The 24,978-nt window shown below is 50.8% G+C and overlaps 1 protein-coding gene and 1 long non-coding RNA gene across 5 annotated transcripts in view; one reads left to right on the top strand and one right to left on the bottom strand.

The window, feature by feature from the left end:
- The window catches only part of KIAA0586 (KIAA0586 ortholog), a 187,257-nt gene that overhangs the window by 78,646 nt on the left and 83,633 nt on the right, over window positions 1–24,978 (top strand). The gene's annotated exons all lie outside the window — the stretch shown is intronic.
- LOC144720075 (uncharacterized) lies at window positions 13,783–23,710 on the bottom strand. Of its 2 annotated transcripts, none has more exons than XR_013585695.1 (6): window positions 23,420–23,710; window positions 23,044–23,256; window positions 22,786–22,858; window positions 20,519–20,801; window positions 19,571–19,795; window positions 13,783–16,475 (listed from the first exon to the last, which is right to left on the bottom strand). It is a non-coding gene; the product is annotated as an uncharacterized LOC144720075 (long non-coding RNA). The 2 variants fall into 2 exon arrangements; XR_013585694.1 differs by having other exon boundaries at window positions 23,430–23,709.

The following is a 24,978-nucleotide window of genomic DNA, read 5'->3' as shown; positions in this document are numbered from 1 at the left end:
ATCACTGGATTTAGGTGGTGCGCTCCGTCGTGCGCCGTTGCGATGGACGAGATGGAATGAGACCGAGGAGTGAAGCGGGGGAACACGCTCGCTCGAGAGGACGTTCCACCGCAGAGACGGAGCGATGAGATCAGTTTGTGTGCAGGTGCATTGCTAGCCCCGAAGAGATGGTGATGACTTGGTGAGGCCTTCATCCATAACTGATGAAGAACTCGTAACATTTCTTGCATTCGCAAAATGCTCATGTTTCAGCAATTACGATAATCATTATTATTGAGAGGCCACCGTAGCTTTGAATAAAAAGTGGATGGACCGTCACGGATTATTGAAGACTTAAAAAGTGCAGGTTTGATAATACAGTGTAAGCAGACAGCATCCAATTTCTGTCACGTAAACAGTTTGGCAGAAGTTGAGCGTACTGCACGCGGTTGTCAGATCTGCTCCTGGTGCCTCATACACACTGGCAGGATTGTAGGTATCGATTTAAAGCTTTCGTGACTGCAGGGATTCATCTTCTCTGGTTATTTTATTATTTCCCTTCTACGTGACTTTACCGAAAGAACCAAGAAGAGGATTGTAGGTATTTGCGCGCACGTGCTCGTTGGGGTCAACGGAGTCCAGTTGTGTTTCGACATGAGCAGGTCGACTTTGATCGTTTGGGGAGTTTGCAGCTGGGTGCCCTGAAAGAGGTTTTCGAAAAGGGGACGCGAGAGGGTCACGCAGACTGCGGTGGGCCGAGTGGCGGGACGAGAAATCGCGCGGCGGACGGAGCCAACTTTTTGTCAAGCGTGGCGCGCGGGAGTAGACAAGGCCCATCCTGGGCCGTCGTCGCACGTCCGCGCGTTGCCGCTGCGGCGTTCTTGTGAGGTTCGAGGGACCGCGAGGCAGGGCTGGGCGCGGGGGCCACGGACGCGCGCCCGGCCTACGTGAGCTGCAGCCCCCCCTACGCCGCTGGCCTTGCTCCAGGGCCCTTCTCTTGTCGCGGTCGGTGAGCCTCTCCGTGGCTTTTGGGCGCAGGCTTAAAGCGTATCGACCGAGATGCCCTGAGCACAAATAATAAATTTAGGCACCGGTGTCGATCGAAGCGGTTTCTGGGAGTGAGGCAGGATTATTCCGCAGATTCCACTCTAATCAATTTGAAAGGCATTACAGTAAGTCGTGACATTGGCTTATTGTGCTGGAAGAATTGACATTCCGGCGCATGCAAGTGTTCATTTGCAGTTCACCTTGTGCTGGCTGTGCTCATCTGAACAAACCGACATTTATGTCTGGCACAGTGCGTTAATCATTTTTCCAGTCTGCGTTTAAATCTTTAAGGGTGGTCCTAATAATGTATTGTGTGCTCAATTCTTAGTTTCTAATAACTTATACGTTTCTTTGGTCTTTTGTTTATGTTGGCAATTTTTTTTTTGCGTTCATTAAGATGTGATCCCCGATCTATTTTATCACAAAAAAATTACATTATTTGTTTTCCCCGGTCTTGTGGTAAACATAGAAACTTGGAAAATTACTCTTTGTTATGCCAATAAATTAGAACAGATGAGAGTTTGTAAACTAATCTCATTCTGTATTATATTGTCAACCGGGTTATATTCCAAAGGTCAAAAGTAAGAATATATTGTCTTCTCATCATCTACCCAAACCCTGGCCTTCCTACACTGTAATGCCACATGTTTGTTACGCAAACCTGAACGTTGTATTCACAGATTTTTCATCCACTCATTCAAGATGCTCTGGGAAAAAACGTTTCTGGGAGTATATTTTTTGTTGTCACCATCTGCACGATCACACGATCAGACGATGATGCTGAGATCAAGAGGCGTTAACAGCACCGTTCATTTCTCTTCCGCCGCGCATTTGCTTTCACGCACCACACACACCACACGCATCACACACACAACACGCATCACACACACCACACACACCACACGCACCACACCACACACACCACACACACCACACGCTCCACACACACCACACGCACCACGCACACCACACGAACCACACGCCCCACAACACACACCCCACACCACACGCCCCACACATCACACACCACACGCATCACACGCACCACATCACAGGCACCACACGCACCACACGCACCACACACACACCACACACACAACACGCATCAAACGCACCACACACACACCACACACACCATACACACCACACGCATCAAACGCACCACACACACCACACACACACCACACACACCACACGCATCACACTCAGAACACGCATCACACGCACCACACACACCACACTCACAACACGAATCACACACACCACACGCATCACACTCACAACACACCACACACCACTCGCACCACACACACCACACGCACCACCACTTGTCCACGGTTGCGCAGCGTCACCGTTTCGGAGCCGGGTGTGGGGGAGCCGAGGTGAAAGGGTTAAACTGTTTTGCACAAGAAAAGAATGCAGACAAGAGGGTGGGGATGGCAGGAGACCGCGAGGAACGGGCATTGAATTCCAGCATGCACACACTGTTACACCAGCAGCCACAGCAGCCTCACCTCCCCCGCCCGTCTCCCCCCTCTCTCCCCACCCTTGCACCTTCCATCTCCTCCTCCCCTGCATCAGAGATTAGTACGATGACCTCAGCGCAGGCTGTTTTGTAATTTGCGATAGGCTGAGCCGTTGGCAACGATCCAAGCTTGGAAGGACACACGGAGCTCTCTCCCTTCCGTCTGAGTGAGCGGGGCTGTCGGGGTGCTTGACGATGGCATTGGCAGTGGAGTAGCGGTGAACGGCAGGGTGGGTGGGTGGGTTGAGCAGGAGGGGGTCTTGCGTTGTAGGGGGTGGGGGGGGAGATGCGGAGGAGGGCAGCAGAGGGGGAGGTCCCCCCCCACCCCACCCAGCTCCTGCGTTGATGGGCAGGCTGTACCGTTTCGACGCAAAAATCCCATTAACACGGCACCCTTTCCTTGCGGGAAGGCGGGGGGGGGAGTGCCCGGCACCTGCTTAGCATGCAGAATGCGCACTTCCATTAAGCGGCTGGGAAATGCAAAAACCTGTTTTTATATTTGGAGCGCGTTCCATGTCCTCGGAGGCAGGCGCTGCTGCCACTGCTGGGGTTTTTTTTATCTAAAAAAGGGGCGCTGAGCATTCTAATAATGTGTTGTCGTGCGAAAGATCAGATTGAAACGTTGCCGACCTCTCACTCGAGGCAGGGCAAGCTCGAATTTAGAAACAGGACTATTTTTCACGCAGGCTTTCCTGCTAATGTGGGGGGGGGGGTATGTAAAATGTACGGGGAAGTTGGCCAGGGGCTGCCAAACTCGTAACACAATCCGCCGTATATTTTGTTGCCAGCAGCCCTCCCGCCGCTCTGTTTTTGGGAGATGAGCAACGTTGAGTCGGCGCAATTTCGGGGGGGGGGTTCGGGGGGGGTTTGGGGGCCCCTGCGTGTTTCAAAAGTTTGCCCACTTGGCTAGAACGGCGGGACCTCGGATGAAGAGTTGAGGGCGGCGTTTTTTGGCGCTGGTCGCGCAAGCGCCGTGGGCCCCTCTCGGGTTTCCGCGCTCGGTGAAAGTCGAGAGTCGCCGGCGAGGACGGCGTCTCGTTTCAGCCGCGCCGCCGAGAGATACGTTTACACCTCCTCGTCGGGATATCCTGTCGTGACCTTCACGGAGGCACGGCGTGGCTGCTCGCCCCCCTCCCTCTCTCCCCGCACCGTCCCCTTGTCTGCTGAGCTGTTACATTCCGTCGATCCCCCGCGTTCCCACAATGCCGGCGGTGCGGGCTGGGAGGGGGGCGGCCGGGTGCTTGGTTGGGAGGCGTGCGCCGATCCTCTGTGATGGGGAACACATTCTGTGCGCTTTATCGCCCTTTGTCCCGCGCCCTTATTTCCATTCAATTTGCACTTCACTGTCCTGGGACCAGTGGGATGGTAAAGTCACCTTACCCAGCTGCTATTAGTAAACCGATTTTCCCCGCCTTCGTTGCTTTGTGATTTTATTTTCTCCATCACTACCCTCTGTTCTGTTTTGATTAGCACTGGGACACAGTAGACGCGGTCCCTGTTACGCGTGCTCCGATTCTGTCCAATTTGACCTGTTGGGATTTTGGAATTCACATTAAGGACTGGCTTGGTTCTGGATGAGGAGAGGTGTGGACATTCTAATCAGTGTTTATTTCATGTATTACTAGAGGCGAACAATAAGATTAGAGGGAGGAATGAGGAATTAATGTGAGTGCACAGTCATTGCCATTGGCTTTTCAATATTATTAAGACATATTGCTGTATGTGTCCGTAAGATGTTAAATAGTTATTTGAATATTGCTGTCATAAATATCACACCAACCTCATGGTTTAAATCTTGAGTCCACAATTGTGGAATCAATCTTGTATTCGTGTGCAGTTGTGTCAGCTACACCTGCATTGAGAAAGGAAGTGACAAGTGTTGGTGTGTGCGTAGGTTCACATCCTGTTCTCAGAAGCTTTTGACCACCGATCGCTATGTCGGTGTGTGAGAGCGCATGCGTGTGTACAAGTGTGTGCTTCTATATGTGTGCCTGCGTTCGCCTGCGTGTGTGAGCACGCGTGGCAGCAGCAGAACAGCGCACTGCACTACAAACTTGCCGACGTACGTTTCATTCCCGGCCGTAGGACATTGTCGGTGGCAGATTATATCTGTCGCCTGCTCCGGCCTTTCTCCTCGGTTGACTCAACCTTAGATGTCAACATCGGCACTGGAGAAAGAGAGGTGGTCGGACGCAGCATTGGTCACATCGCCCCGCCTCCTTAATAGGCGCTCACCACCTGCCTGGACAGCTAAGAAGGCTATATCGGGTTCTTTGCAAGTGCGCGTCGTGCGTGTGTGTGTGTGCTGAATGTGGATTTTTTTTCAGTGATGACACGCTTTTTATTTTAGTTCGCGGAGCTGTCTGTCCGCATGGCGCGAGGCGCGGCCCCGTGCACTCGCTGAATTGCTGATGTCAGTGTGGCGGGCCGGACGGCATCATCCGATGGCTTCGGATGCAACGAGCCAAGCGCGCTGTGCGCCGTAGGAAATCAAACGAAAGCGCACGCGGCCCACGGGCGTGCTGGTCTCTCCGCCGGCTGGGGATCGGCTGCGGAATACAAAGTGTGGTGGGTGGGTGGGCGTTTGGTCGGGCGGGCGGGCGGGAGCGAGGGGTGCATGGATAGTGGAGTCACATGAGGGCAGTTTCATTGGTAGTGGGCCTGCTGTGCCGATGAGAATCTTTGGGAGGGAGGGGGTTCTTGAACTTCTGTTAGACATAGGTGCGGGGGGGGGGTATTGTTGAGAAATTATGCGATGGAACCGCCACCTTGGTCTACGAATGCCGTGATTAGAATTTATCAGGTAGTTGGGTTTTGTTTCCCCCACTGTCACGGCCATTGAGTGTTTTGTTTTTTAAGTCAATCCAGTGTGAATTATTAAAGGTTGTTCAAACGCGCGTGACGAATGTGATGTGACGTTATTCTCCTGGGTTCCAGGAGCAGGCCGCCAGATTTTTTTTCTTCCAATCACAGCCCACATTTCCACTGAAATAATCAACCCACTGTGACCTCCGGCTTTTTAAACGCCAGCTGCTACTGTCGCCTGGGTGTAGACTCTCCCCGATTTACCCAACGTTGCACATGCTGACCGCCTCACAATAACACCGGTCGATACACCAATATTGTTTTTCTCTGTAATGAGTCATCATTGGTATTCCTTCTATTGTACAATTTTAATAATGCTCCCGTATCAATGTCAATTCCAAGTTCTGTTTCAATCACGTGGTGACTCCTGCTCAAACCAATCTCCGTTCCGTATCTAACATGACCCCTTCTCGGACAACACACACAAGCGTGGATAAGCACACAGCATCTATGAACATCTGTTAAGCCTTTTTGGCACATTTGTTGGGAGTAATCCACGCAGCATGAAACGGCTTCTCATGTCTTGCTGTGTCACCTGGTGGCTCTGTCGCACACTGCTATCGCCCCTCGCTCCCGCAAACGAATACGCGTGGCAAAAATAATGGCATCACAGAATCTTTGCCCGGGAATAATTTGTAGCTTTTCTCGAACTGTGTTTATTTTAAAAGAGTCCAGTTTATAATAACAAATTCTAACAGTCGTGATATTAATTCAACCATGCAGTGGAATTTTACAGGGAGTGCAAAGAGAATTTTAACAATAAAAAATAAATGTTCAGCTTTGCCCGTCGCCCATCGTGGCATAAAGAATTCCTTGAGCGTGGCGGAGAAGGATGAGGAGGAGGAGGGGGGCGCGGCGTCTTGGCGCCGCACGAGGAGCAGCTGTTTTTCTCGGGTGTGCGTGCGCGGGCACTGCCGCTTAATAAGGCTCGCGCAACGCCGAGGAAGCCTGCCAAGGACAGCGGCATTCGCCATCAAAATGCCTCCTTTCACAGCCCGCCCATAATTCCCGAGCCATTGGCAGGAGGGAGGCAGGGTCCCTCCCGTACATTTGGCGACGGGACTGCTTGGAAGCTGGAGATATTTTCCATGATTACCCTAAGAGGACTTGGGTCATGTGCTTTCTCTTAGGGAGCCGTGTATGGCGTGCACACTGCCGCATTGAGTCATATCTGGCATGGCGTCCGTGTAAGCAGTGGATTTTTTTTTCTCTTTCCACATGACATTTGCAGTTCAGGCGGGGTTTATATGGAGCACAGAATAATGTTGGCTTGCTTCGTAGGAATCGGAGCCATATTCAGGACTCCTTATTTTTTTAATGTTTCGCTTTTTTAAAATTTCTGGTTCGCCTGTCTTCCTGCCTAAATAGCGGTATATTGAATCAACTATCTACTTGATCTCGTTCTGATTGCGCTCGCTATTTTCAGCATCTGCTCCCAGGCTGCGGCTCCACGTGCATCTCCATCTTTCGTGGCATTCGCCTCCTCCCTCGCCCTCCTCCGCTGCGGTCTCGTGCACTTACTCCACGCGAGTATTTTTCTAACACTTTCCTATAACTCCTTATGCTTTTATATCATATTTCTGGCGCTCTCTCATTCCTGTTTTTTGCCCTGCTCTCCTGCTCCCCCTCTCTCAATAACACGCACGCACGTGCGCAAGCACACACGCAAGCACGCGCAAGCACACACGCACACAAATAGCGGTTTCAGCGGCGGTGTTTTTTTCACACAAGTGCTCAAATTGTGCGCAAGCATTCACACGCACGCCATCTCAGCTTGCATGCGCTCTCTCAGAACATTGCGTGCACTGCGCACATTTAGCCATTTAATCTTCACGGGTGTTATACTGCCCACCAGCCCCCCACCCCAACACCACCAACCCCATGCCTGTCCTCACAGCATGCAGCCAGCCCCCCCGATCCCATTGAACCCTCAAAAATTAAACAGCGCGCTTGTAAACAGAAATGACCGCGCCGATGTGCGCTCGCCCCCATGCTTTGCGAGCACGTGACCACGTCACCAATACCATCTGCTTGATAAACCCGCCTCTTGGACTCTTCCCATCGCGTCTGGCGCGAGTTCACGTGCTGAATAAACACGGGGGCCCCCACTGCCTGCGGGATGCGAGCGCACGCCACCGCCGCCGCCGCCTTTTCCGAGAAACGGGGCGCTCGGTACGAGGGGCTCCACCGGGGCCAAGGGATGAGTTTGGGGGGGGGGGGGAGCGGCGGTGGCGGGGGGCGCCCAGCGAGGGAGGGAGACGGCGCACAACAACAAAAACATGTAAATGAAACAGCCGTGCCGTATAAACATGCCTCGCTCCAGATTTAAATCACGCTCAGCAGTTCAAAGCGGTTCGCTTGCCGCGCTCCTCATCGAGTTGGCGAGCGAGCGAGAGAGAGCTTCGGCCGCAAATATTTTTTTTCGACTCGGCAGCGCTGAGTTTTTAGTTTGGGAATTGCTGGAGTTGTTTTGCTGAAAATGATCTGCTGTGAGAGGTGCCAGCAGCTCCGAGGCTTCCAGGGTTCCAACAAGGCTCGTGTATTTATGGTCTGGTTGGTGGTCAAAGCTATCGGCGCAGTGTGGCGCCAAGGCTTCCTTCATAACCTGCCAATTCACATCAACAGCCGCTCCTTTGCTTTCCCCCAACGGCCCCTGGCTGTTCCAAACCCGCTTAAAAAACTGCGTAACGAGGCGCGCACTTTTGCACAAAGGGCAAGCGATTGCCTGGACACTGCAGAGCGTAAATTGTTCCACCGTGCGGTGGCGTTGCCCCGATATATTTATATTTAGTTTCAAATATGGCATCGCCGTTGCGTCGCGCGTAAGAATTATATTCCGTGTTAAAATTGACATTATCGCCGTGAGGTTTTGTTCTTGGTAATGTGCGGTATTAATGTTTTATGTGCTTAACGTGAGGGCGTATAATTTACCCGGTGTCGTACCAGAAATACGCCGTTTTCTTAATCGTACTGATTAGTTAAACAACGTAAAATGAGCCCCCTATTTTCAATTAAAAACGGGATTAGTTTTTTTTCCCGGCGCGATAAATACAGTCCAATGTTTATTCATACCAATTAAAGCCGATTGTTTTCCTCCGAAGGAAATGTTGCAACGCATTATAATTGGAGAGCGCCATTAGGCCAGTGCCGCACAAGCTTTACTGTAAATAGGGAAGCGGTAACGGCCGCCGTTGACGGAGCCCTGGGGCCAGGCTCCCCTTGCCAGTGGGGTGGCCACGAGGGACGCACGGGCACGCGCTCGTCGTGTGTGCTCGCGTGCTTGTTTGTGCCGAGGGATGGCCCCCCTTGTTTTCCTGACCCGAGTCGTGCAGCCCCTCGTGTCGTCGAGGCCTGGAGGCCGCTCGTTACACGGCGGAGGTGGGGGGGGAAATCCGCTCCCGACTCGTCCCAAGTCCGCCTCGCCCGTGGAGTTTTGGCTGTGCGGGCGTTGGAGACGGGTCGGGGCGGAGACGTGACTGGGTAATGAGTCTCATTACGTGTCACATGTTTTGGGAGCGAATATGAGTAGGGGGAGCGCGCCTGAGACCCTTCAAATACGGGAGTGTTGCTGTCGCTTTGCACCCCCCCACCACCACCACCCAAACGATGTGTGGACCACGTTGTGCTTGCCCTGACCAGCGCTGCGCCGTGCTGGTCAATGCTTCTCCGCTAAAAATTTGACTGCTATCGCCAAATCAGGATTTTGTCTGGGGGCTTGCTGGTTCCCATAATGGGCGTAGTGTTGGTGGGCATGCGATAACCATGGATTGGAAACCGGTGACGATTTGGGTTAGGGTTATGGATAAGAGTTGGGGATACTGATTAGCTGGAGCATTATTTATATTTCGTGCAACAGTTTGCTCATAGGTGCTCGAGGATATCACATCACTGTATGCATCAGCAGGCCATTATGAGCAAATGCCCCTCATACACCGAGCAAGCTGCCCTTCAGGCTGGCCCTCACGACACCCACTTGCCCACGGCGTGTTTTCGGCGCCTTCCCTGTGGGAACACACCGAGTGGTGCCCTTGAGTGGGGCGGGAGGATGAGATGGAGCTCACCAATATATATATGACCCGACTCCGGCATCATTCTCGACAGCCTCAGCGGACGTTGACATGCGACATCATTTTGAGCTGCTGTTCGTGTATGAACTGCCCAGAAAATATGCCATTATTGAGGCCAATTGCACGCAGGACAAGTTCGGCAGAGTGGAGATGTTACTCGGCATAACAGCACCTGAGCCGTTGTGCAGCTTAGCCAAGCTACTGATCGAAAAGTAACAAAATCATGAAGCAGTCTGTGTTTTAATGATCTTCTCTTTGTTTTTGTATCATAGTGGGAACGGAATAGTTGCAGTGCTTTCAGGTTCATTACACCCATGCTCCAATATGGAGTTAAAATCGTAGCATATTGTTGCTGTAACGAGGTTTTATAAATATACGCGAAGCACCGCAAAACCCTTTAACCACGTTGCTTAGAGCAACACGTGTTCTCGCTCAGTCCTGCTGCACACTCTTGTCAGCGTAATATATGTTCTCAGGGCCCCAGTTAGGTACACAACCTGGTTTAGCAACGCCTTTAGCAGAGACTCGGTCACCCCATGACTCTTTTGGCAAGATGAGTTCGCACTCTGGTCAGGATTTGATGTGAAATGATCAGCTCTTGTTTGATGCAACACTGCTTGGTGATAAGTCAACATCGGGTGAACGTGCGAGAAGAGTCTGGTCTCCCGCTATTGTCACGTGGAATTTTTGACAACTTGTTCTGGACAAATCGAGAGCGATGCGCATCTGAGCATGGGGGACACTTGTGACTAGGCCAAGGCCTTGTGGGAGACCCGGTGCTGCGGAGTGCAGAGCAAGGAGTGTCGTGAATGGAAGGACAAGTTGTTCTGGCACGCACTACGATAGGCCTTGTGCTGAGAGCACTTGAGTAAGGAGCACAGCTGCGGTGTGTTGTTTTGTCAGTATTGCCGTGCCAGATTGAACATTTTACACTTAACTACACCGAACGCGCGCGTTCGCGCGGGATGTGACGCACACAATAACACGCGATGGATACTCGCCGTAATCGCGCGCGCGCGAGAGGGACGTCTATCCCATTCAGGCTTAGCAGACAGGGGAGTCGAAATTCATATTGGGGTCAGGTGGACCACCGCCCCAGCGTTGCAGATTTACGAGCCCATCACAAAACCGGGGGAGTGGGCGCATCTGCGATAATCTCGGTGGCCTCGGCTTTGACGAGTGAGAGCTTGGGACACGCGAGCGGTGATGGCCCTTAGGAGCCCGCTGGACTCCAAGCCCTTCGTGCGAGCTTATGGATGCTCGGACAGACGCGCGCGCACGCACGCACGCTCACTCAAGCACGTCACGTAAATAACGGCCCGAATCATACTTGGGTACGCATGCATTTTTCCCCTGGAGGTGGGAGACGCTAAACGCCAATTTAATGTGTGCAATTTGCAAGTTTACATTGCTTGCAAATGAGACAGTTTAATTGCGTTCACCACAAAAGGGCAATTTGCGGCTCGGTATTTAGAGTCATATTTTTGTCCTTTTGGCAAAAAAAAAAATCGTGCGCTGTGTATTTATATATTTATTATTGTTACGAAGTGTTTATAAGTTTTGAAGAAGTGTTCATTGGAAACCCTATTTGTGGAACTCCGGTCTGGGCGCCAGGGAGCACCCACTGGATTCTGATCTTTGCAAGGCTCCAGGATGTGAAACGAATGTCAACACAAAAAAAACCTCCGGTGTAACTTGCGGCCCCGTCGGGCGGCGCAGGAGTTGGGGCTCTCCGTTGCAGCGCTCAGCGGAACCCCTGCCCTCTCCGTGACGAAAACAAAAGATTTAGCTCTCCGTCGCTTCACGTGACGTGGCCCGTCATGTGGTCTCCAGATGGGCTGCAATGTTATTTCATTTGAAGTTTTCTTAGGAAAGGCCTTCGTGGAGGTGGTTGCAGATGTTGGTGGTGGTGGTGGTTTTCGACTCGGGTGGTGCGGGGGTGGTTGGGGCCGTAGAGCTGTGCGTGCACACCCTCGCAACACGATGCTGCCAGCGCGCACCCCAGCCAGTGCTCTCCCTGCATCCGTGGCCCACGCGCTGCTGCTGCTGCTGCTGCTGGAGAAAAAAAACGAACGAACGAGGAATTGGGGGGAGGAAAGGAATTTGGTCGCAGAAAATTGCCTCTCAAAATAAATCTCGGCAGGCATCATGAGAGGCTTGCAAGCACCGGTAGAGTTGCAGACTTGTTGGCATAATTTATTTATGGCCTTGGTGTAGGCGTGGGCTGTAGATCTCGTGAGCTTTGCCTTTTATCATCGCCGGGGCTCATGAATTCTCCGAAGGATTATGCAAATCCCGTCCTTGGATGCCTCGTGGTCCGCTAGGGGTTGCGCGGTGGGTTGCTCGTCCGCTCCCCTCGAGTCTGCCACCGACGATAGAGGATAATAAACATAAATACGACGACGGTACGTGGGTGGTGGGTGGCAGGGAGGGAATAACATTCAAGGATGTACACAGCAACCTTTCCTAATCAGGCCATCTATTGTAGCACGCAGCCATCTGCGCGAGCAGTCATTTATGTCTGTGTGTATGTGTATATACACAAGCGTAGGTAACTAATAGTGAGGGGGAAACTTTATTTTTTTCTTGAATGAGCATGCTGTGTTTGAAGAATATAAGTGCCAAGGGCTGCGGGCATTACTTGTTTACGAGCATTCCATGCCGAACCGGCGAGTCCTGAGCTCAGGCTGCGAGGTATGCGGCACTCTGTTTGCCTCTGCAGTTTCCATAGCCAAACATTTGAACAATTAACTTTGGAAATCAGTGGGAGGAAAAATCGCTTAGGTATAATAATCGTGTTGGGTTTTATTTCTTACTGTACGGTAAATGCCAAGTTATTTCGACCATGCTTAAAAAGGAAAGTTTTTCCCACATCCGGTCACGGAAGTTTACGTAGCCATTTGGATTAAAAACCAAGTTCGCATATACATTACTCATGCCAATGTAAATATATAAGAGATGGCTGTTAGCTCACAATGTAAATAGAATTAGCACTGTATCATACAACTGGCTGCCATAAATAAATATCAGTCTTAATCGATTACACATTATTTGCATCATGCAGGCTATGAGTGGTTGCTGCGTTCCAACTGCGGCCACGACTGCATGTGTCACCGGGCAACTTGCTCCCACTGATTACGCATCACCTCATGAACGGGTTTAGGCCATCACACACAAACACGTTCAGTCCAGCCGTTAATGTTTCGTCTTGGTGTGTTATGCTTTCGTGCAAATATCTGTTTCATTGTTAAAAAGAGGGGGGGGGGGGGTTAAGAAAATGGCGAAAGAAAATGTGGAGCCTTGAGAGATCCCCAAAAAAGAGGGCCTTTGTGTAGAAATATACATCTAATGGTGGCTTTCTTCCTTCCAGGCAAATGCCAGGATTAGTCATGTTGATGTGGCACGTTTTCAAGTTTTAAATATCTTTTTTGCTTACGCATTTTTATTTGCAGAGCGGAAAAAAAAAACCACGTGGAAACACGGCGCAGAAATGGTGGCCGATTACCCACGGTGCGTCGTGGCGCGCGCGACTGCTTGGCAGGTTTTTGTTGTTGCGTGTGCGTGCGTTTTTCTTGTTTAATGGAGCCATGCGGACGGGCACCGCCGTAATGGGGCCTCGGTCTTGAAGGGCGCCCCTCTGCGTGTTGTGGCGACGGGCGCGGCGGAAAGTGTGACATTGTAATTCCGCTGGCCCCGCCAGCGCTCCTCAGGGACACGGAACATCGCTTTCAGGACGAGTCGGTTTGTGATAAAGCCCCCCGCGCCTGCAATGGGAGTGTCGACCTCGTTTGGATCCAGGGGCTCTTTGCTTCCCACAACCACAACAACAAAATTCTCCGCATCGTCTCTGTCCTTGATGGGCCCACTGCTCCGTATATTTTTTTGTCGGCGCAATGTGCGCTCGCTCGCTGCCGGCATTGTTTATTAACTCGACTATTTATTATTTTTATTTGCCAGCGCCCCGAGTTTCTAGGTCAGCACGTCACGAGTTGTCTCGCGTGCGACACTTGCGCAGCTCAAGGAGATTGCCCTGCAGAGCCGGATTGCTTCCACTCGGTTTGAGGCGCGCGCCACGGAGCCATTATCTGTCAAGGATTTAAGAGAACAATTACCGTATAAATAAATAAAATAAAGTCACGAATTGAGTGGTATACATCGGGCATGCGGTAGCACGGTTCAACTGTCACCGGTGTTAAAAACGAGCTCCGACCGTGCGTGTTTACACACGCACAAACACATACTATGTACTGACAGATGCTCATTACTGGGTATGAAAAATAAGACAAAGGCACTTCATCATTCTGCTTTTAACTTGATTACATTTAATGTCATCCCTGCTTCTTGTTAATGTTCAAATTCACGTCATTCACATGTGCACACGGGTACATTTGTGTCACGGTGATGTTCCCACGATCTAGCAGAGTTGTGAATATTCCGTTTTGGGAATTTGTATAATGCTACTCATATGATCCTTATAGCGGTACCCCGGGGTACCAAAAAATACAAAATGGCCAAGGCAATTAAATATTTTATTTCTGGGACACATTTTTTTCCAGGGTGTACTTAACTCCGTGACTGGGGTACCAATCAATCTGAAATCAGTGCCACTCCGCGATGTCGAAATGCAGCGAGGACGATTGCTCTGAAACTCTGAACGCTCGTACGCACCGTAGTGGTGCATCGTGTACAGCTCGTCAAGATGAGTCGACTGCCGTATCACCGACCATCAACAGACTAAAAATGACTGCATCACGGACATCATGCGAGAGCCGGGGTACTGTGGTACCTCGGGGTACCGCCATAAGATTCATATCACAATCGTAAGGGACGTTAATTTTGATCTCGAATACAATATATCATAATCGGTGTTGATTTCTACATAATAAGTAATAGAGTATTCTAATATTAGTAGTTTATTTTCAAAGTGCAGGGTTTTTATGGACATATTTTCTGTACATGTCAGGCTTTTCCTTTTACAGGCCTCCCCTGCAAACTAAATCTTTAATCCTAATCGGGCCGAGCTTCTTACTAAATAATTGACGATTGTTATTCTCAGCTCTCCGTTGCAAGAGAGCTGTTGCTTTTCACAAGGCGCTCACGTGCGTTTCAATGAAGGAAATGTAATTATGAGAATTGCATTGGAGGAGATCCGCTAACTTTGCGCTGACAGAGTGGGTCAAGCTCTCGCAGCGCGGGGCCGCGTGCGTGCAATGTGCCCTGGGTGGCACGGCCCCGGGAAAACGGAGCGCAGATCTGGAAGCAGACAGCGTGCGCGGCAATGGCAGCCCGTGCTGTTCCCCGCTGGGTCGAGGCCTCTCCAGGACGAGTTGGAAAAGCAAATTTAAATCCCACATTCCGCTGTAATCAGCACAGGAAGCCGGTAATTCTCTCCCTCTCTCTTCGGTTACCGCGTGCATTGCTTGAAATAAAGAGAGAGTTAAATACGAGCACTTAAAGTTGTATGATTTTTGTTGAAATAACGTCTGCAAAAAAAAAATCCCCCGTTGAGGGTTGAAAAAAGCAAAGGAAAGTTCACGCACTAGGAAAGGGCAAAAGGTTCGTGGAAACTAGAACAATGTAAAACGTGCGCACCTTGTGTAACTTTATGTCTCGGTAAAGCCAGCTGTGACGTTGGAGCCTTTTTTAGAGTGCCTAATGACGTGTCACCAAAATAAAGTCTCACTTTAGTTTGGTGAATAATTTCAGTTTCTCGCTCTGAAAATTACTTAATGTCAACCGAATGCGTTCAAGTGTAATCGTATTGAGTGGTGTGGGTGCATGCTCTCTGAATGAAAATGAGCAAATGAATGAGTTGCTTTAGTTAGCACGGGGCTCGGCAATGTGTATGTAGCACCATGTGTACAGAGACAGATGGAACAAGCATTGATAACGGATTTAATTTAAAAATGTCAATGTGCATGCAGCCCTGGGCTTGTGCAATCGGCAGCGGTGTAAGCCGTTCACTTGGCCCATTTAGCCGCAGAGTATTGTCACATGACGAGCCTCCGTTGTCATACATCATTTGACATTTCCTCTGTTGACTCGCCATTCATTGTGTTTGATGCTGGCGCTGGTACAGCACCTTCTTTAAATTCTCCAAGAATAAACCGCGGACGCAAACATGGAATTACGGACAATCACGTGTGCGTGCGAGCCGCTTTAAACAGTATCCCCCCCGCAAGTGACGCTGCGAGCTATTGCCCCTATTGAGCGGGGAGTGTCGGCGTGACCTTTGTCTCGGAACGTGTCCTTTTACATCATCCCTCCCGCATTAATGAATTTCGTGTTTGACTCCGATAAGGCCGTATTTGTAGTGGTCGATTGTAAAAGAGAAAAAAAAAAAGGGGGCGCGTGCAAAATCCGCCGCGGGTAAATTGCCATCCCTTTGTATTTAGTGGGGAGCGGTTGTCAGGGTGAAGGGTGCATCTCCCGGGGCAGGCGTGCGCGCTGCAAAGACCTCCGCGGGCCTCACGTTACAGTCGTCGCGTGGTATCTCTCTCCGCCGGCTTCGATGACGCTGCATTTGATCTCTGTCTGCTGCTGCTGCGGTGGTGCACAATGGTGCGTCCTCCGGAGAAGGGCTTTAGGGGTCTCCGGCGGGGGGCGAGTGGCGACAGAGACGGAGTGCCACGACCGGTGGACGGCAGCGGCGGCACAGGGACGGTCGTTCGTCCTTCAGGGGTCTCCGCGGCCACCACCACCACCACCCGCTTTCTCCGCGCTCTTCCTGTGTCGCTGCCCTCCCTCGACAGGGGCAGCCAGGACACAGGATTTCCGCCCCATTTGTCCATCTGACTTTCACGGCGCGGTTTGAACAACGGTGCGAGGAATTTTTTTTTATATCCTCCCCTCCCTCCCCCCGATGGGCCTGTGGATCCAAACAATGGCTCGTCTGTTGAAATGCCGTGCGTGCGACGGCACTCGCGCTCCGGTGGCTCTGTTACTGGGTCAGCGTCCGCGGGACGCGGGGGCCTCCCTCCACGAGCGGATTTCTGTTGAGAGAAAAAAAAATATTGCGGTGACGTGTCGGGGTCGATGGGGGCGCGCCACCAGCGCTCCAGGAGCAGCCCTTTCGTGGCAAGGCCCGAGGATGAAAGGTTCTCTGGAGGGAAAAGGAGATTTGAGAAAAAACTAATAAATAAAATAGAAAAACAGGCAACGTAGCAAATAAGAGAGCGACTGGCAGTTGCTTGTTTATAATGTTTTTTTGTTTAGAACGTGTTGAAGCCACCATTTTTTTACAATAAATATAAACAAAGGCCAAATTGTGTTTCCTTTTCAAAATACGCACATTTTGGGTACGTGTAGCGAGCGCACTGCATACATCCAACAGTGATTTAACACTTCTCTCACAGTGTGCCCTGTGCATATGTTGCAATTTTAATGTTTACAACTTAGATCTGACTTGAATATCAAGGCAGCAGCATTTCATAGCGTGCCCATTAAGAGGGACATGGGCTGAAAGGGCACAAACACGTCTGTGTCCTTTCAATATTTGTGCAAGCGAGGGGTCACGTCCGTGGACGACGTGGGACGCTCGTGGCCGCTGTCGTGGACACTGCCGCCACCACCCACCCTTCGGTGGGCGCACGTGCACACGCGTACCTACACGCGTGTGCACGCACGTGTGTGCGTTGCTTGCTTGAGACCCAGTGTGGAATCCCGTACACAAGTGTCAGAAGAGCTCGGATCTCCAAGGTGATCTCGTAAAGGCGCATGAACCATCGCCGCACGAGCTCCAGTCATGCTCGCAGCGGCGTCTTTCGGCTGGCCTTTGAACAAATGCTGTCACCGCATCACGCACGTTCAGATGCCCTTCTGCGGCCGTCTGGAACGCTCTTCCGATATTAGGACACCACTGGAGCTCTGCACTTTTCAGTCCTCTATGTTGAAAACTCATTTCTTTAGAACTGCGTTTTGTGTTTACTTTCTTGTCCTTCCCCCGCACCTCGACTAGCACGGTTGGCTACATACTGTGCACAACAAGTTCAATGTACATACATACATGTGTACTGTGCCAATCCTGTTGCTGCCACCTTCACGCCATGCCCTCCCAGGATTCCAAACCCACGTGCCCGCATGTTTCTGTGCATGTGCAGTGATTCTCAAGTTTCACGAAAGTTTGTTTTTCTTGTTTATAATTCCTGACAATCAGATTGAGTGGCCCCGAGTTAAGCTGTTTAGGTGTTGGCTGCAATTAGGATAACTTTACCTCCAACTCTGGTGGAAGGACAGTTTTTCTTCAGTTTAGCACTTAAAGAAAGTGCCACATTCACGAGATGGTCCATTTAAGTGGCAGTAACGTAAATGAGATTTGTGAGCAGCAGCTGTTCAAAGACTTTTACTGTCGGTAGATTTTTCTCGAAGATAAAGACGGTGTCACATGTCGTTAGTGATGCCGAATTGGCCCTTTTTACATGCGAGTATCTTTCCGTATTTGTGTTTTTGCAAGACCCAGGGGCAAGTGAGTGCAGGTTGCATTCAACTGGAGGGGCTTTTAAGTTGGCAGGCTGCATTGTGTGAAATGCTGGTACGTACACCCAGATCATTTAAAGCTTCAGTAGAGGCATGGAGTGTGTGTTGTGGAGCCAAAGGCATTTTAAATTCATGTACGTACATATGTCAAGTTATCAAGAGGATCAAAGGGCATTTGTGTGTATTGGACAAAGAGGAAGATAGACAAACATCTGTGTACTTACAAATAAGTAAATAACTGAGGCAAGCAGCGCTTTTGAAAAAAAAAATTACAGGTAAAGCAAACACTATTTGGACAGAAAAAGATGAACTCATATCTTTGTGGGCAACAGGATATGACAGAAATGTTTGAAGTTGAGAATCTCAAATTTCGTTTCACTCTTGCGTGTTGAGAAAGAAGAGAAAACGAAACACGGACCGTGCTGCTTTATCCGATGGTGCGCATTAGTCACGAGCGGTTTTAAGTGGCCGCTGCTGTTGCTGGCAGCGGCCACGCACCTCTGGGAGCAGGGACCGGCCCTGGGTCGCCACGTCAGATCGCCGGCCCTCAGGCCCCCGGGAGAGGCGGGAGAGGAATGCGCAGATAGAAATGCCACGTTCGTTTTGTACGCGGCGGCGAAGGGGAAAATGCCCGGGGCAACAGAGGCCCTATTTTTAGGCCCTCGCAGCAGCAGCTTTCGCGAGCGTGCGAGCTGTGGGGGGGGGGGGAAAGATCTACTGTAGACGGGGTGGAGGAGAGCCGGGGTTGGGGGGGGGAGCGGCGGTCGGAGGGGATGACGATTGTGGAGACAGACCTCCAGGGCTGGTGTGTAAGTATGACTTGTCATAATGAGGCCAAAAAGAAAGCACAAGGCAAACTCATTCACGATTGTGCTGCCCGTGACATGCTTCGCGTATCCGTGCCATGTGGCGCCCACGGCGCTGAGGGTGGGCACGCACACTTCTCTGTATGTGCCCTGCGTACCGTAACATGCACACTTGTCCGTACGTGCCCTGCGTACCGTAACGCTCTTCGAGCGCGTCGCGCTCATTTTCCTCCTCAATCGAACGTGCCTGTGTGACCTCGAATGTCGAATTTCCTCGTGTGACCTTTACACGTGTAAATTAAAGTAACTGTAATTATTTTGAGGTGAAGCTTTTGCACACTGTGGTTCGTTTTGGCTGTTGAGGCTGCGTGGTGTGTTTCGTGCTTTGCTCTCATGTCTTATCCTGGAGGGAAGTGGCTAAAAGAAATCAAGCCCTGCTATTATAATAATAGAAATAACAACCACAAATTATTGCGGCTAAGAAAAAAGATAAAAGCATAGGCTAGGAGCTATTATTGTTAATTGATATGGCGTGAAATGTCGTAGTTTTGGATTTTACATCGTAAATGTCTTGAGCTTGGCAGTTATAATTCTTCTTGCAATTGGGGCGAGGATGTGGATGGAGCGTTAGAGTAACGATACACCCCCCGGTGCAGTTCAATGAATTTGTCACGATGATTCAAGGTCGTGATTTCGATGTAAGAATTCGTTTTTTTTATTACATTGCGGTGAATCCAACAGCGAGAAGAGTCGCATGAACTCACCGCACAAAATATGAAAAAAAACATCGATTATTATATACATACCATTCAGTGTATCATCAGCCTAAGAATCCACATGAATCCATGCATCATTACACCCCGAGTGCAGAAACTTGCCGAGGGAAGGGCGGTGGTAGTGGTTGTGGTGGTGAGTTTTTTTTCGTGAATTCTGCTAATAGTTGCCGTTGGTGCTGGTTGGTGGAGCCGGTTGGCCCTTCCAGTGTTTGGCTTTCAGGGCTTCAATTCCATTATTGAGGACTAGATGAGAGTCTGTTGAAATAAATAAAAATAAGAAAATATTGAATTCTGGGAAACAGAAATCAGCTTAAAAAAAACACTTTGTTGGTACTATTCCTGTTAAAATGTTGGGCCACAGCGATGGCACTCATTGGACTCGTTTTGCAAGTTGCGTCTTGTGTTCTTAATATCAACTTAATATGTTATAAACACGTGTGTCCATATTAGGTTATGATTTTGTGTGCGTTTGAGAGCAGCATACGTTTTTGTGGGACGTAATTGGTTTTATTTTTAGTAGGCTAGCAGTTATATTTGTCCATTGATAGTAGTTAAATCGATGTTGTGATGGTGAAGCAACCAGATGCTTATCCCGCAAGCCCTTGCCGACGGTAGCTGAGTCATGTTCCTTTTCCAGCCTCCGTTCCTTACGTGCCAGATGTCAGAAAGGTGAGCAGTCTCCTGTGGTTGATCCTGCCAGGTTACCAGGGTTGCTACTCCTCACGGAGTTCACACAACCCCTATAAATGGCACAAACGCACGAAGCCAACCTGGACTCTGACAGCCCACGACATTCTACCGCAGAGCCCCCTCCCAGGCTCACGGCTGGCATGGCCAGACGGCATTGGGGATGGTCTGCCTCCTGGCCTCACACTTTGCTCCGGGTTGATTCGGTTGCCGGAGCCAAACCAAAGTAGCTTCGCTTGGCAAAATCTTAATTATTGCCCTTCACTTGTACGCTCAGGGCTCACGGGGTACCTGGCAACGGTCACCAGACGCTGCTCGTGCAGCCAGACCTGAGAGGACATGCAGTTCCCACCAGGGGCACTTTGGAAGAGGGAGCCCCCCCTCCGTTGCAGCCGGTGGGCAAGGAGGGGCGGTGGGCCTGGCGACGAGGAGGAGCAGGCGGAGGAGAGGTCGGTCGGGACGTCCTCTCGGCATCAATCAGCGGCGTGGACGCTGCGCTCCAGCGTGACCGGCTGTTCCTAAGCAGACGCTGTCTCCCACGGCATCTGGTCTGGCACCAGTGGAGTGCAGGAACCTTCATAACGGTGGTAATGGGTTATGGAGAAGAGGGGAGGGCGGTAGCGTGATTGGGGTGAGCGCGCATTCTGCTTGCGCGCGTGTCCGCCCGCACGTACGTGTGTGCGTGCGTGCGCGTGTATTTTGAGAATCCAAAGCAGGGGCAGCCTGCCTGTCCATCTTACTTAAAATAAACTACTTAATGATTTTCAGTGTTGCCTTACATTGGAATTTACCACAAGAGACAGCCAAAAATTCCACACTTTGGTTCACCCTGTGTCAAACAAACAGGTCAAAATTTGGTTTTAAGTATATAAAACAAAACGAGGGGAACACTTCTGGGTTTTTTTCAGACATGTTCATCTCAGATCATCTTCTCCGTGCAACTGCGTGGAAGGAAAACAACAGCTATATAAATGACAAAGTGTGCCACGTGTGTGGCGTGAGATTTCGACAGGGCATGCCAGCGCACCGCTAAATTAGTGTGCGTGTGCTTTCATTGGCAGTGTCAAAGCCAGGGCATGCCTGCCACCCGCACCCGGAGGTCTCCGAGCTGAGTCAGGTGACAACCGAGGTCTCTGTGGAAAAAGTGAGGTTATTTTTACTCTAAACATATGCTCTGGCCCACGAGACTCTACATGAGAGTCTACTTTGGCAGGGCCCTAGGAGTTGGGAAAGTCTTGCGAAATCTTTATGTGGCCTTATCCAAGCCACGCTGTCAATCTTTGCTGTTGTCCAATTCGATGTTTATCTAATTCATTTAATAACTCTATTTCAGGCCTGTGACAACTCACCCAAATAGTTCTCAAAACATTTCCTACGTTTGTTATTTTTGTGTCCTTTTTCATATAACTTTTGGCCCGAGGTGGGAATGGCCGAGCTTTTCAAGCAATCCGGCTCCGTGTTATGCAGTGTGATCTGCCAACCGAGCGTACCTTCTGCTGCAAAGAAGGAACGTTAACCACGCTTGTTAAATAACTCACAACAGCGGGTCATTGTGTACCAGCGGCTTCTTCTAAATTACTAAGTAATGTGTTTTACCGAAGGGCATGACAGTTTGTTTTTTCAACAAAGCAGCTGGCATCCTGACCTCCTTAACCCCGCTTGGTGCGTGGGGGCCTTGAGACACCACCAGTGTGAAGATTGCAGTGGAAAATGTCACTGATGATGACGCTATAATGGAATATATTTGAAGGTTTATTTTTTAAACGCACTCATCTTATTATCTTGATTGTAAGTTTAGCCGAGTCAGCGAGTGTTGCATCCTTATCAGGGCCTTATCCGTGGCTGTTTCGGCAGCATGACCGCAGACAGGGCCTGTCAAGGCAAAGCTGCACATTTAACGCCACTTCTGGTTCGCTATTTATTGCAGGTCTACAGCGATGTGTTTAAAACGGGGGCACCCTGTCGTACATCTCTCTCTCCGTTTCCCCTACATCGCATAAATCGTGTTCTCTTCAATCACCGTCTCAAACCCAGCGATTGCCTTTCAGTGCCATTGAAATATTGTCATGCACACAGCATCCTTCGCTCGTCCTCTTCCGAGCCAATCTCATTATTTGCCATGAGAGAGTGCAACTCCATTCGTTCGCTGGAGCGCGCGCCCATCACAGCTCCTCCACGGTTTTTCATTCTGAGCTAAGCCGGTGTCTTTCCTGTAAATTGCCAGTGCATGTGGGAAATGCTAATGCGTGATATGGCTGCCGTGTGTTGTTCTCGTTCTAAGTTACTTTCGGTTGTAAAATAAAACGAATGGGCGCTGCATTTGCCCGGCTTGTAGCGGACGGTCTGGCAGTAAGATCTGTGCTGCATAATTAGTTATTCTCAGCCTGAATACATTCTGTAACCCCATACACGTGGTGCAGTGGTTATCAGAAATCCTAGCCTTCCGGAGTTTTGGCTGGGGCTTGGAGCGTACAGTTTAATTGCTTGTAAGTAGCGCTAAGGGTTAAGGCTTTTTTTTATCTTGTCTCTGGCGAAGCGTGTTACTTGCGTGCAATTACGCGGGTGAGTTGCATAGCCCTGGCGTTGGCGCAGACCGCGCGGACGTCGAGCCGGCCCAGCAAAGCCACCCGGCTAGGGGGGAGGGGAAAAAAACCCATCATCATCACCAACGAGAAGCTTTGCAAATAATAAACAGGTTGTGCCTTGAGGTCTCTATAAATGAACAAACGCTTGGAAATTCCAAAATGTCAAGGTTGCGCACTTCTTTTTTTTATTTCGAGCAATATTTCCGCGGGCCATGCGCTGGTACCAATTACCGGCAGGAAATTCGAGCTGGTGCAGGCAGTGATCCGGCCTCCCCGCCGTCCCCGCCCTGCCCTCGCCCGCCTCCGTCGGCTGCCGGGGTGGGTGGTGGGTGGGTGGGTGGATGGGGGGTTTATTAAAAGGAGGCGCGCGCGTGACTGCGGCGATATTATCTTGGAAGGTCGCCAGCCCTCGTGCGCATCCCTCCAGCGTCCCACCTTCGCCGCCTGGCGGAACGCCACCAGCGAAAAAAAATGAGAGGGGGAGACAGGGGAGGGGATGATGATGGTGGTGGGTGGTGGTGGTTTGGAAAGGACGGAGGGGGCAGATGTTGCGCTGGCGCGTGGAAAGAATACAAAAAACACCGCCCCCGCTCGCATCAGCACGCACCGCCACGCACCCCCTTCCATCGCCTCCGTCTCCCCACGTCCCCACCGCGACATTAGGTGAGGGGCAACGGTGTCCATCCGAGCAGGAAGTGGTGGGAAGGGGGGACGCGAGACACGTCGCTCGTGTGATGTGCGATTTGGCACGACGCTGCTACTAAGTTTTGTTGGGGGGGGTGGTGGGAGTGGAGGTACGTGGGGGGGGGGGTAGCGTTGGCACGGAGCCCGATGCTCTTCGCGGTCGGCAGGCCTCGCTCGCAGACAGCTACAAGAATGCGGCCGACTGGCAGCCGTGCCACGACCTGATTGAAGACGATAGCCGCGTTGTGTAACACTTGGAAAGTTTGCAAGGTTAAAGGGTGTCTGCAGTTGTGCTTGCCATCCGGGTAGCAGCTGGTAGGACGCGTAAAGCCGCGATGCTATGGCCAACTATAGTCTTGGAAGGCGGGTGTTTGTGCCAAACCATTAATGTCTATTTAAAGGGAGCTCTCTCTCTCTCTCACTGGTAATGGCAAACAGCTGAGTATTTTTTGTTCGTATTTCTTCCGAGTGTCTGAAAACCGGTGCACTTGTTCAGGGATATCGAAGAGAGTGCGCTGGAATGTGTAGCCCCTTGATATCTAACCCATACATAGATGGCTGAGCAGCATGGTGGGGGAGGTATGGGGATGGGTGAGGAGGGTCCTCGTGGTGGTCAATCGCTGCACATCCCGCCAAGGCCTATGTGATGGAGGTTATGTTCACTCGTGTGTCCTCCACCTGCACCGTGCTCGCTCTATCATTCCTACAAACAAAACGTTCCTACAAAGGAAGATGTTTTTTTCTCTTCCAACGGAGCATAAATGTATTTACTTCTCCCGTTTCTGCGAGGCTTGTGGATTTGCCTCGCCGCTGAAAAGTAGTGTTTGTTTGCCCGCAAGAAAAGAGTGCCCCCCTCTGCCCGCTTTGTTGGGCAAGAGCCTGCTGTACCCCCACGGCGGAGAGGCCCACGTGCTTGTGGGATGCGATCTCACGAATGGGCCACCGCGAATGATTTCGCCCTTGTCAGCACCGTGGGGCGGCGTCAGAGCGACCGGTTTGACGGCTCGTCTGGGCTGTTGGCACACCGAGAAATTCGCCGCCGGTCAAACTGGTTCTGCGTGAGTCGTTGACAGGCAGTCGCGTCGGGAGAGAGAGAGAGGGGTGTTTTTTTTTGGTTGTTGTTGACGGGTGACCTCAGGTTGAGAAAGACCCCCACGCAAACCTCTGCATCGCCAGCGCAGCCGTCGCGCGCGAGACCCAAGCGACGCCCGAGTCTGAATCTGCAAAAGTGCGGGCGTGCCGTTGAGCCGGTTAACATTGAATTGCATTCAAATTAATGCTTTAAAGTGGCGCACATATATATAATAACGTTTCACCTTTTATTACTGCTCTAACAATGTCACACCGCTGCGAGCAGTAAGGTTGAGAGTAGATCAATAACCCGTCCGTGCGCGCAGTTCAAATCGAAGTGCTGCTAGGTACGCTCATTTTCCCCTGGCAAGATGTACGCCCTTGATCAATTGGGGATAGATTTGCTGACGC

The sequence above is a fragment of the Lampetra planeri genome, chromosome 7 (genome assembly GCF_965212315.1).
Source record: "Lampetra planeri chromosome 7, kcLamPlan1.2.h2, whole genome shotgun sequence".
NCBI lineage: Eukaryota > Metazoa > Chordata > Hyperoartia > Petromyzontiformes > Petromyzontidae > Lampetra > Lampetra planeri.
Note: the sequence above shows the minus strand (reverse complement) of the source record. Positions and strands in the feature narration are given on the sequence as shown.